This window comes from Parasteatoda tepidariorum, chromosome 11, assembly GCF_982258835.1.
Source record: "Parasteatoda tepidariorum strain Cologne lab strain chromosome 11, Ptep-v5.0, whole genome shotgun sequence".
Classification (NCBI taxonomy): Eukaryota; Metazoa; Arthropoda; class Arachnida; order Araneae; family Theridiidae; genus Parasteatoda; species Parasteatoda tepidariorum.
The window spans coordinates 98,384,039-98,395,915 of NC_141765.1; the positions used below are offsets into that span (position 1 = coordinate 98,384,039).

The window sequence follows — 11,877 nt, forward strand, 5'->3', positions numbered from 1 at the left end:
GTGCTTTTAACTCAAAAATTTGAAAAAAATCAGGAGAGAATGGAAAAAATCCATAAAACGTTAACCGTATTTTTGAGAGGAAAAAAACAACTTTTATTATTCTTTGAAAACTGCTAATTTTTTACATAGAATATTAAAAACTTGAATTTTATTATTTTACTATAATCTAAATATACTTTATGTGGTATTACCTATTATATTTTTTAAAAAAATAATTTTATTAAAAAATAATCATTTTAAATTTTATTAAAATTTTTAAATAAATATATATAATTATTTATTTTTTCTTTTTGAAATCATTTTCTGAAGTATAATTTTTAACTCGAAATATAATATATTCTTTCTTTCTAGAAAAATTTAATACATATTCCCTTAAAAATAAGAATAAATATTAATACTTTTAACTAGAACAATTCCTTTGTTCATTGAGAAAAAGTTTTTATTTTTTCGATTGTTTATTATAAAATTTTGTTAAATTTATTGTATCAAACATGTACTTAAGAAAGACTTATTGAATTGAATACTTATTGAAGACTTTTTCTTATTGAAGACTTATTATTATTTTTTTATTGAATAAGCGATACATTTATTTTTAACGTTAAAGGATTCAATAAAAAATCCATCATTTTTGTAATTCATGGTAAAAAAAAAAAAATCTAGTATAATTTATATGATAGCAGTAAAAGGCTAAAGGTCCGTCATTGTCTATTTTTTGTCATTTTAGGAAGAAGCGATATGAAAACTTTTCCCATTGTTTATGTTTTGGTCGCTTGAAAATTATTACTGTAAGCCCCAAATGAAATTAACATAAATTTTTTCCAGACTATGACTCCTTTTTTAAACCTTCTCTAAAACAAAAATGAATAGGTAAGTTTAAAATTCATGTAAATAAAAAAATCCATTTTATAGAAAATAAATGAATAAAAAAATATTGTAAATTGCTTAAATCCTCCTAGAAATTATAAATATCTTGAATTTAGAGCAAGGATTTTTAATGAGATGGGCTTTTTTATTACATTAATTTACTAACTTTTATTACAATTTAAGTGTTTTGTAATAATGAATGTATACCATTTATAATAGTAAACGTTTTATTTATATAAATTGTTTTTTATTTTATTTTTATTTTAATGTTCATTTCAAATTTAATATCTTAGTTTAATCACTTACTTCTTAAAAACTGGATTCAAAATAGTTTAAATGGTCTTAAGAATTTTGAATTTTAAAAAAATCGTGTTTAAATTTTCTGACTGTTTATAGCAAATGTCTAGTCTAATAAAGTAAATAACTTTTTTCCCCTAAACTTTTAAGCAATACTTGAAAATAATAATTGTTTAGGAAATTTTATTCTTAAATATACGTTTTTAAGTAATAAAAATACATTTGGATATTTTTATTAATTAAACTTCAAAATATTAAGCAAATAATTTTTTTTAAAAACTTATAATACAGAATATAAATAAAAATTAAAATTATACTTTCAAAACGTTAATTATATTTATTTTTTATTTGCATTACAAAAATATTTTTTCATGCAGCATTAATTTATTTTTAAAATAGTTTATATACATTAAGGAAAAAAAACTGTTTTGAATGCAATACATAGATGGCGCTGTTTTTTATTTTTTACTCTAGACGTGTTTCTGAGTCCTGCGGATAGATGGCAGAAAATATAAAGTGTAGGGTCTTGTAGGGTTGCCTTTCTTTTAACTTTGATAGAATTTCGCCAATTTACACAGAATCACAGTCGGTACGGCTTTTGTCCAGGCATAACCAATTGAGGAGACTGCGGCGACAATATCCCCCCCCTCTCCCTTCTGCTTACTATAGTCAAGCAAATTTATCATTCATGTGTGGCAAGGGTCTGCACTATTTATTCTAGCATAAAATGTGACATAAATAAAAAAATGTTCTACTGCATATTGCCTTAACCAATTAAATAGCGGAGTAGTTATTTAAAACCATAATTGCGTTATTGAGTTTTATTTTGAAACTAAATTCTTTAAATAGCAAATTAGACAAAATTAAACATTAAATTTCTCTGTTTCAATCTTTCTTTACACTACATTCGTCACATACTTCAATTCAAGTGTTAATAAAAATAGCATAGTATTTAAAGCTGGAAAAAATACAAAAGTTACAGCAGGATTGAAAAAAAGTCACCGATTTTTTCTTCTACGAAGTCGATATAAGATTTAAATAAAAATGCATTGTGTGAAAAATTACTCATTTTCCAGTAATGTTCCCTAGTTGTAGAAAAATGAAAGAAACATAACAATACAAAATAATAAACATACATTTAATCATTTTCAAATGTCATTTGCAAAATGTTTCCTATACATGAATTAAAAACATTGTTTTTTTCTCACAAGGGGTTTTGGGTTAACAAATTTTAAAATTGTGCTATGTTTTAAATCTTAGGAACTAATAACAGAAATATGGCTGAAATATTAAAATAACGGTAAGAGAACCGAAATTTTATCTGTTTGTCCCATTAAACTGTAGGTATAGTTTTAAATTTACGGTAAATTTGCAAATCAATATTTCAGAAAAGGCATAACTATTTAGACGAAATTGAATGATTATGTAATTAGAACTAAGTGGAGCTCTTTTAACCATAAACTGGTGAAAAATGAAATAGTATTTCATGCTGCCGAATCGACTTGGCAATTTTCATAGTACAAAACGAATCCAATGAATCATTTTCATACCTCCTTTTTAAAGAATGCAGTTCTTTTTGAACTAATTTATTGAAATCCGGTTAAAGTTTGACGTTAATTTAAAAAAAATTCAAAAACAGGTCATAATTCGTAAACATGCTAATATTTAAATATATTAAATGTTTTTCAGATAGTGATGATAATTTATACCTTGACTGCAGCAGATAAATTTTTATCAATTGATCAGCTTCTACAGTCCTTTTTTAGAGACAATTTTAAATATTAATCATACGCTTACTGATAATAGTTGTTCGACACAATTTATTTTTATGTATCCTTGTTTTCTACATGGAGGCACCGTCACCTGTTCGCTACGCTCGATAATCCCTGTAGTTGAATCTCATTCATCAAGTTTGAAATAATTGAAGATCAAGTACAAATTGTTTTCTTCCACTTTTTTAAGTAAAAATTACGATTGGATTGCCAGCAGTTGCATTTTAAGGATTCCTAAGTTTTGACAAATGAAGAAGAAGGAAAAACGGTCTCGCCGAGAGTTATTACGCATTGAAGATGTTCTATGGAAAAAGCAGTTTATGCCCGCGCGCAAATTCGTTTTTTTATTCTCTCAGAATTAGAGGCATTTGGCACAAACTGTTCTTAACAATGTTCTTAAAAGTTTTTTTTTTCCTGAAAAGTCGATTAAAAATTATTTGCTTAATGTAAAATTATTATACTTTTATTTAAGTTCATTATATTAACTTGTTAATTTTGACAAAATAAAAAGGATAGCTGGATTTGAATGATAAATAACTGCGCTTAAAAAAATTACATTTTAGAAAGGCAGAGTGTGCGACACAATGAAAAGAATTTATAAATTAGAAGTAATTTTTTCTTGTTAACCGATCATATAAGAAACAATTCTTATTTCTCTTTATTCTACACATATTTTCAAATGTCGGTATAAAATGTCGAAGTTTTATATTTGGCAACACCTAGCCTTTTTCTATATAATATTTTTTTCTTTATTTTCATTATTTTTAATATTAAGTCAAGAGGGATATTATGAAAATCGCGTAAATGAAAACTTTTTCCACAACAATCAATAAATAATTATTAGTTAAAGAAAAAATGAAAAAAAAAACTTTTAAATTGTAATAACTTTCAAACAAATAAGAGTTTCTAAAAGGAAATAAAGACTCTATGTTACGGTTAAAAACAAATTTGGCTCTTTCAGCATACCAAATTTAACTTCCGCAGCTGAATTCTTGCGGTCACAGAGCGGCCCGCATGTTATTTTTCTAACAAGTATAATAGTAAAAATAATCTTGACTTAATTTTAGAATTATTTTTTAATTCCATTGTAATCTCCGTTCAATTTCCTACATATTAACGTAATTTGAAGTTTCTAAATCAAACAGTGTTTGATAAAATGTAACGTTAAGTTGAAAACCCCAAAACAGTGGCGGTATCAGTGACCTTTTCAGTTTTCTGACAGAGAAGGAAATTTATTCAGTTTTCTGACAGAGAAGGAAATTTATTAATATCTGCTCGTTTCACGTTAATTTAACAATGCAGTTTATTTTTCCAACTTCATATAAAAAGAATTTTCAGGAATGGTCAGTGTTAATGCTATTATTCTAGGTTCTCATGCGTTCGCACTTTTCGATTCGACCAATTTAATCGATTAGATTAACTTCAACACTATTATCTTAAGTAAAGAATTCTAAGAGTCATGAAAAAAATCATGATAGCATCTCGAAAATCAAAAAGCATCTCGAAATGATATAATTAAAAATAAAGAAGATAATTTTTGAAATTCTTGGAATTCATTGTTTTACAGACTGACCTTTTTCTTTTTACTTTCACCAGAGGGTAATTTTAATAGTGTTACATTAAATTACCTTAAAGCAATTTTATATTCGTTTTATAATTAACTTATACACAACTATTGTTCTTCTTTTTGGCAGCAATTATTATATAAATATTAATACTGAAGAAAGAAAAGAATTTTCTGCGAAACGTATATTGGCTGGAATTAAAAATCAATTTAGCCCATTGACTGACAAAAGGACAAAAATTAATTTAGACACCTTCTGTAATTAATGACGACCTTAAAAAAAATCTATCCAAGAAAAAAAAATGATTAATGGGTATCCAGTGATTGGAATAGTGCAATTACAATTCTCTCATGTTATTAAACAAATAGTATTCTGTAACTTCCATTAATCATTTTATTAACGAATAAAATTGTAATTGTATAGTATATTTCTTTCTCTTAATAACACATACTTTTTTTTAATTTTTTACTTTAATAATCTTTTTTTGAATTGATTCTGTTTTTAGAAAACAGTTCAAACCAATCTTTCAATAAAATTTTATATAAATAATATCTGATATCTAGTAACTTATTCTTAGTTTATTTACAGTTAAATATAATAAATTTCGCAATTATAGTAAGAATAAAGAAGTTTAACAAATACGACATAGTTAAGTTAAATTTTTACTCTTTATTTTGTAAAAAAAAAAAATTTATTTGATATGCATATTTTTTGTAGAATATTTATTTTGAAGAACTTGTAATTCAACATAACGTTGAGTAATTTACGCTGCGTAATTCTTTTGCCGCATTAATTTATTTATTCTTTATTTGACTTAGCTCAAATAAATATCCCCATAAAATCAATTTAGAGCAGTTCAGTATACATATCTTAATAGAAAATTAAAGGAGTTTAGTTTCCTACTCAGAATTTTAACACTTTAATCTTTACGCTACTATGACAGATATTAAATGAAAATATTATTTTGAATTATTTTCGTAAAAACAAAGTTTACTCACTGTCCCTTCTTTACACGACCCATCATGATAATTAATTCCTCGAATTAGTGCTGTTTTAAATAGTTTTCGATAAAATTATAATAATTTGTATTATTGGTAATTATTGCACTAAAATTAGTAGTTTGTAATGCAAGCACTTTTGTACGTGGTAAGAACTAGCGATTTTTTACTGTATATATTAAATGTAAAGTCTATATCAAAAAGAGAATCATAAGAATTTTAATGGTCAATTAATTTTATGCAATAGAATTTCAGGAATAAAAAGGAGTTTGTAAGTGTATTTGTGTGCAAATACACTTACAAATACAGGATCTTATTTTGAGCTTTTCCTCTCTTTGTTAGTGTATGGTAAATTGAGAAGTTAACGACGTCCGGTTATGCGCTTCTCGCATCCCACCCTGTTGGGGGTCAGAGTTCTTGAGGAACTTTACACTTTTCCAATTTTTTTTTTTTTTCTTCACTAAAATTTCAGTTTTTATTTATTTCCTTATATTGCTGATGATTATTATTATTTAACATTTTCATAAAACCAATTTTGTTTTCAATTGTTTGCAATAAGCTTTTAATTGAACTATTTATTTTTTCTAAAAAAATAAATAAGCAAATGTATAACAGAAAAACGGAAAATTCTCATATTTCATAGATTGCGAAAAGCAATACACAGTAAAAATCTTTTACAGATCAAAATTCTATTTCTTATGCATCTAACAAAAATCTTTCAACCGGATATGGGAAATTGTAAAAGTAAATAAAAAATAAATACATAAATAAACTCTAACTTTTTAAAAATATTTTTTGATTCAATATTAAAGTCTTATTTGATTAGTAATATAACTTGTTAAAAATGGAGAGAGTTTCGCTTTTTATGATTTATGGGTACAACTAAGCATCATAATTTTTTGCACTTTTTTGGATTTTTAAACCCCTTGTATCTGAACAGTCAAGAGTTTGTAAATGATTCAAATAAATCAAATTCATTCTCATTCATGTGTTTTAAAATTATAAGCAGATATATTTGTTTGTAGGGAAAAAAAAAACATTATAAAGCGAGAAATCAGTTTCAACCTTCCTTAATTTTAACAATTGATATAATAAATCGGTAGCTTACTTAATTAGCTATATCTCGTGGTTCGTGCACTAATAAAGAAAGCTAAAATATAAAAAGAAAACTATAAACGAAAAATTAACGGTAACGAAATTGTTAAATCTTCTTATTTCATAAATTAGTAAAATCAAATTTTTCTCTCATCTGGACACAAATGCAATAAAAGTTAGATCTTTTGTAATTCATAAATTTTAATTTTTTAATGTCCTAATTTTTATGAGTTAAGGTGGAAACTTCTAACCGTATTTCATTTATTAAATTGGCTAAAATGTTCAGACTACACAACATCATTTTTCATTCTTTTCTTTATCTTCCATCTCTTTATCTAAGCAGTCGAAAGTTTGTAAATTATTTAAATCATGGTGAACGACTATTTGAGTCTTTCACAACTATTGAGATAATATAGTACGTTTATAGTACGCCATGATACAAATTAATCAAGTTTCTTTAAATGCTTCAAATATAAACACATATATATTTTTGTGCAGGTAAAAAAAGAACATTAAAAAACAAGAAATTAGATTCTTTGAACCCTCAAAAATTTGAGTAATTTATCTGATAAATTTGTAATAAGCTTCGTGTTCATGCATCACTGCGATATTTCTTGAATATCTTGATTTTTTTACAACGTAAGCACATTATATTTCTTAAACAAATGCGCAAACAGAAGTTTAAGGGCAATTCCACGGTAACTTACGTTACATTCACATAAACTTTAATGCACTGAGAACTTAAAAGCAAGCAAATAATACTAATAAACATATTAAAATTAAGTGATTTCTTAAAATTACAATCAAAACCAAAAGGAATCTAATAAAAATCATTAATATTTTGTAATTTAAACAGTGTAAAAACCTAAAATTAGTGTGGTAACTTACGTTACCGAAAAAGGAATGGCATAAATTTGCAATATGCTTGAAGGCAAAATTCTGTTCTTATACAAATGTTGCGTGATTAAGATTATATGTATTATTTTTCTGATATGTTTACATATTTCTTAAGCCTAGATTTAAGATTTTATTTTAAAAATTAAATTAAATATAATTTTTTAAATGGGTAACTTACGTTACAGTAACTTACGTTACGAAATTCACTTTGTATCCAACTTTTATCCCAATAATGTGCAAATGCAAATTAAGATATTTAAACAGTATAGTGCAAGGGAGAAAAAGTGTACATGAAGCAAATTCAGAAACTTTTGTATCACACATAACTGCAAACTTATAAGGTCCTCTGTTATTAACTAGTACAGGGGGCTCAATTCTTTTCACCATGTTTTCCTTCTGGTAGAATATTTCATCTCTTTTTTCTGGCCATTTACAATAGATTCCCGCAGCAGCCATTACATTGACTTTAAATTCTTGCTCTTCAACAGACATGTCCTCGTATCTCACCATATATCAACCCCCAGCTTTTATCTTGGATTCATCATTTTCTCTTTTAACATCTTTCACTAAAAAAACTCTTCTGGTATACCTTCTTGTACTCTTAAATGGTGGATTTGCTTAATGTTTTTAATCTGTGATGCTTTTGAGAATAGACAAGACACTCCACTCATCTGCTCTAGAGACTCGCACTCATCTATTTTTTCTAAACATAAAATAAATTTCTAAAGAATTTCGAAAGATGGAACATTATGAATTTTGCTGAAGGCTTCCTTAGTCAATCCGAACTTTTCATGATACTTACAAAGACAAAAATTTCTTGGAAGTTTGCTACTAAGCAAGACATGCTTTGGACGGAGCTAAAAGAATTTGGTTTTTTTAATTTTGAAATTCTAAATTTTCTTCCATAAACATTTGGTGTATTTCTCGAGCTGAACGAAGAAGAAGCCGTGTTTTGTACTTTCTTTTTGATACCTTTAGCATCTCTAATTATAACTATATCCTTAACTCGTGGTGCTTGTCGAGAGATTTCTCCAATTTTAAAAACATATGAATGCCAACACCCAAATTAATAACTTAATGCAAAGATTTTCCTTAAAATTAATATCTTAGGGCAGTGGATAATTCATTTAAACTTTGATATTGTAACTAGATACAGCTTATTTAGTTTATATGCCAATTCTCAAGAGGACTCATTTCACACTGGTAACTTACATTACATGCATGTCAGTAACTTACGTTACACATATTGAATAGTGCACAAAACAATAAATAAGTAATATTTGAAAAGAAAACTATTGCTGTTTATTTAGTGTTAGCCTCTAAGAAAGAAAAAATATTATTCTTACTTTTGTATCACTTGATCTTTTTTACACATAAAAACTTTTTCTAGTTTTCGGTAACTTACGTTACATGCAATAATGTTTATTTGAAAGTTATATAATTAAGTAAATTTAATAACAAAAACTTATTTTTACACTGCACAATATTTCTATTAAGTGTAATAAACAATATTTATTCTTCGGAACATTTTGAAATGAAAATAATGTTAACTTACTGATTTTCAAAATCTGACCATGTTCTTCACCCAAATCAGAACAAGCAAATGCTAATGTTCAATGGGTTGCCAATACTAAAAAACTAAATTCTCAAAAAAAATTATGATAAATTATCAAACTTCAAACCTTTCTAATTCAGAAAACATCCAAAATAATAACATTATTCTTATTTGAATTTTCCAATGCTTTTCCCCCTTTTCATGGAATTGCCCTTAACTGTTATGAAACTCTGAAGAAGCATCATAGTATTTTTTTCCCCATTATAGTAATAACTTTTAAGTAGGATTATTTTAAAATTTCTTGTTAGAATTTGTTTTACTAATTAAAGAAATGTTTAATATTTTTTTTCAAGCACAAGTTAGACACTGTTAATAAATTATTAAAAAAAGGAAGAAAATTAATGGTAATAAAATTGTTAAGTCTTCTTATTTCGCAACTTCAAAAATTAGTACTATTCAACTAGACACAAATGCGTAAAATGTTGGATCTTTTATAAATCATGCACTTAAATGTCTATTTTTTAGTATATTTACTTTGAGGAGTTAACTCAGATACTTCTAAACTGGATTTAATCTTTTTAATTAGAAAAATATTCTGCAAAAAATTATCAATATATTGTATTTTTATTTAATTTTTATATGAAAAAATTCATAAACAGTGGCAGGAAAACTACTAAATTATTGAGCCGAATCCTGAAAGAAATATTTACTATAATACGTTTCCCTCTGAATAAAAAAGTCCTAAGGAGCGAAGTCCCCTCCGCTATTTTTGGGTGTTTATTTTAACTTTACATTTTGCTTTGCTGTACAAAAAGTATAAGATTTAGAAGTTTCAAATTACGAAGGATAAGCGGTGGAGGCTCAGGGGAAGGAACGCTAGCCAACTAATGAGTTTTGAGGATTTGAATCTTAAGAATTGCTGGTTGATACGAATTTCGTACCCGGCTGACATAAAATATTCCAAGTGATAGACGCATCGTGGATTATTAGAGTCCCATCTTCGTCTTGCTAATCACGGGAGGTTTTCGTGGTTTATCTCACCATGAAAAAGTTCTCCACGAAGGCAATTCGTTCCCGATACTTTTGTACAGGAGTTCTCTTATTTCTTGGTTTAGATTCAAAATTACAAGGATATAAAGTTGAACACTGGTAACCATGAGATCAAATTCGGGTTGGCTGTTTAACAACAGTTATAAAATAAAATTACAAAGGATTACAGAAAAATGAACAGAGAGTGCGATGAAAATGACTATTCTATAATTAGTTTGGAAATTGTTATCTGCAAAATCTGGTGTAAAAAAATACTGTACTGGCTGCTTTGTAGAACACAGAAATGCAAATACTAATTAGAAATTTTGCGCTCTGTAAAGGCTAATTTTGATCTTGAAATTAATACCGGTATTCAAATATGTTCGAAAATTAATTGCAATTTTATTATTGCCTTTTACGCACCTTTTTTCTTCTTTTTCTTTTCACGTGATTGTTCTTATGATGAGTTGTAGAGAAAATTTCGATTTCGATTGTTAACTTAAAAATCACTAATTGTTAATAAAAAAATACTGCGATTGGTTGATATGTTTGCTAGAAAAGAAAATTTAATCAAAACTACCAAAATATTGTAAAACTTACTTTATTTCCGGCTATAGGGAAAAACCAAAAAGCTCAGTATTTTTTAACGAAGTGGTTTAGTAATGTTTTCGGTAAAGTAATAAAAAATTTAGATTTTATAATATGAGTTGAAATGCGAAAAACGTGGTAAAATTTTATAATTTTACCATGATAGTTTAGAGCACTGTATAAAAACCATTTGTTCAGAAAAATTTACTATTCAGTTTTATATTTTTTACTAAATGTGAGGTTAAAAGAGCTATAATTTTGAAAGCTAGAGTATCCGGTTAACTGCTATCATTTTAACAAAAAAATTACCAAATAAATGGTTTAAATACTTGGTTTTATTAACAGAGCTATGGTTTTGTTTTGAAAAAATGTTATTATCATAGAATGCGGTAATTTAAGAAAAACTTTTTCTTCGCGTAGTTGGCTGAAAGGTAACTTGGTTAAAATTTAATTTGCTGAAAGGGCGGGTTTATGTGTAAACTTAACAAGAATTTTGTTTTGAAATTCCAATATGTTTGAAAGCAATTGAAAATTTAAATACTCATTCGTTATATCTTTCTTTAAGTTTTTTTGCTTTAAATATTGACCATTGACTATTTATCCATTGTCATAAGAAATTTATTTTATAAACATGCGCTCAAGTTGTTGTCAATAAAAAGTAGCGAAAGACAGCCAGAGAGAGAGAGAGAGATTTGTTTGTTGCCTAATATCACTCTTAATAATTATATTGACATTTTTAAAAACAATAAACTTAATAAATAACGCTAAAACCGTTCCCTGTTTAAACTTCAATAAGTCTTGTTAACGAGTAATATTACTTCTCTTTTTTTTTTTTCCAGTTGAGTTACACAATCTAAATTCCTTAAGTTTTTTTTTCTTTCAAGTACAGATAATTATTTTTCAAATTTATTAAATCCTCTATTTCATTATGCTTAGCAAAATGTTCTTACATAAAGCTGCAATACTTGTATATTTTGAAAATAAAATGTTATGTGTTTTGCGAAAAGTGAAAAATATTGCAGCTTAAGGAAGTATATATAAAGAAAAAAAATCAATGATGAATGAACGATAAGCAATTACGGGAGTGAGCGGAGTAAGAAAAGGGTAAAGCCTGCTATTTTTTATTTTTGTATAAATGGAATGATTTTTAAACAAAAAATAGACAGGTAATTTTTAACTATGCATTTAATGAAATATTTAAAGTTTCAAATGATAAA

General features: G+C 26.3%; 1 long non-coding RNA gene across 8 annotated transcripts in view; it reads right to left on the minus strand.

Annotated features, from left to right (window-relative positions):
* The window catches only part of LOC147801977 (uncharacterized), a 53,000-nt gene that overhangs the window by 13,546 nt on the left and 27,577 nt on the right, over positions 1-11,877 (minus strand). The gene's annotated exons all lie outside the window — the stretch shown is intronic.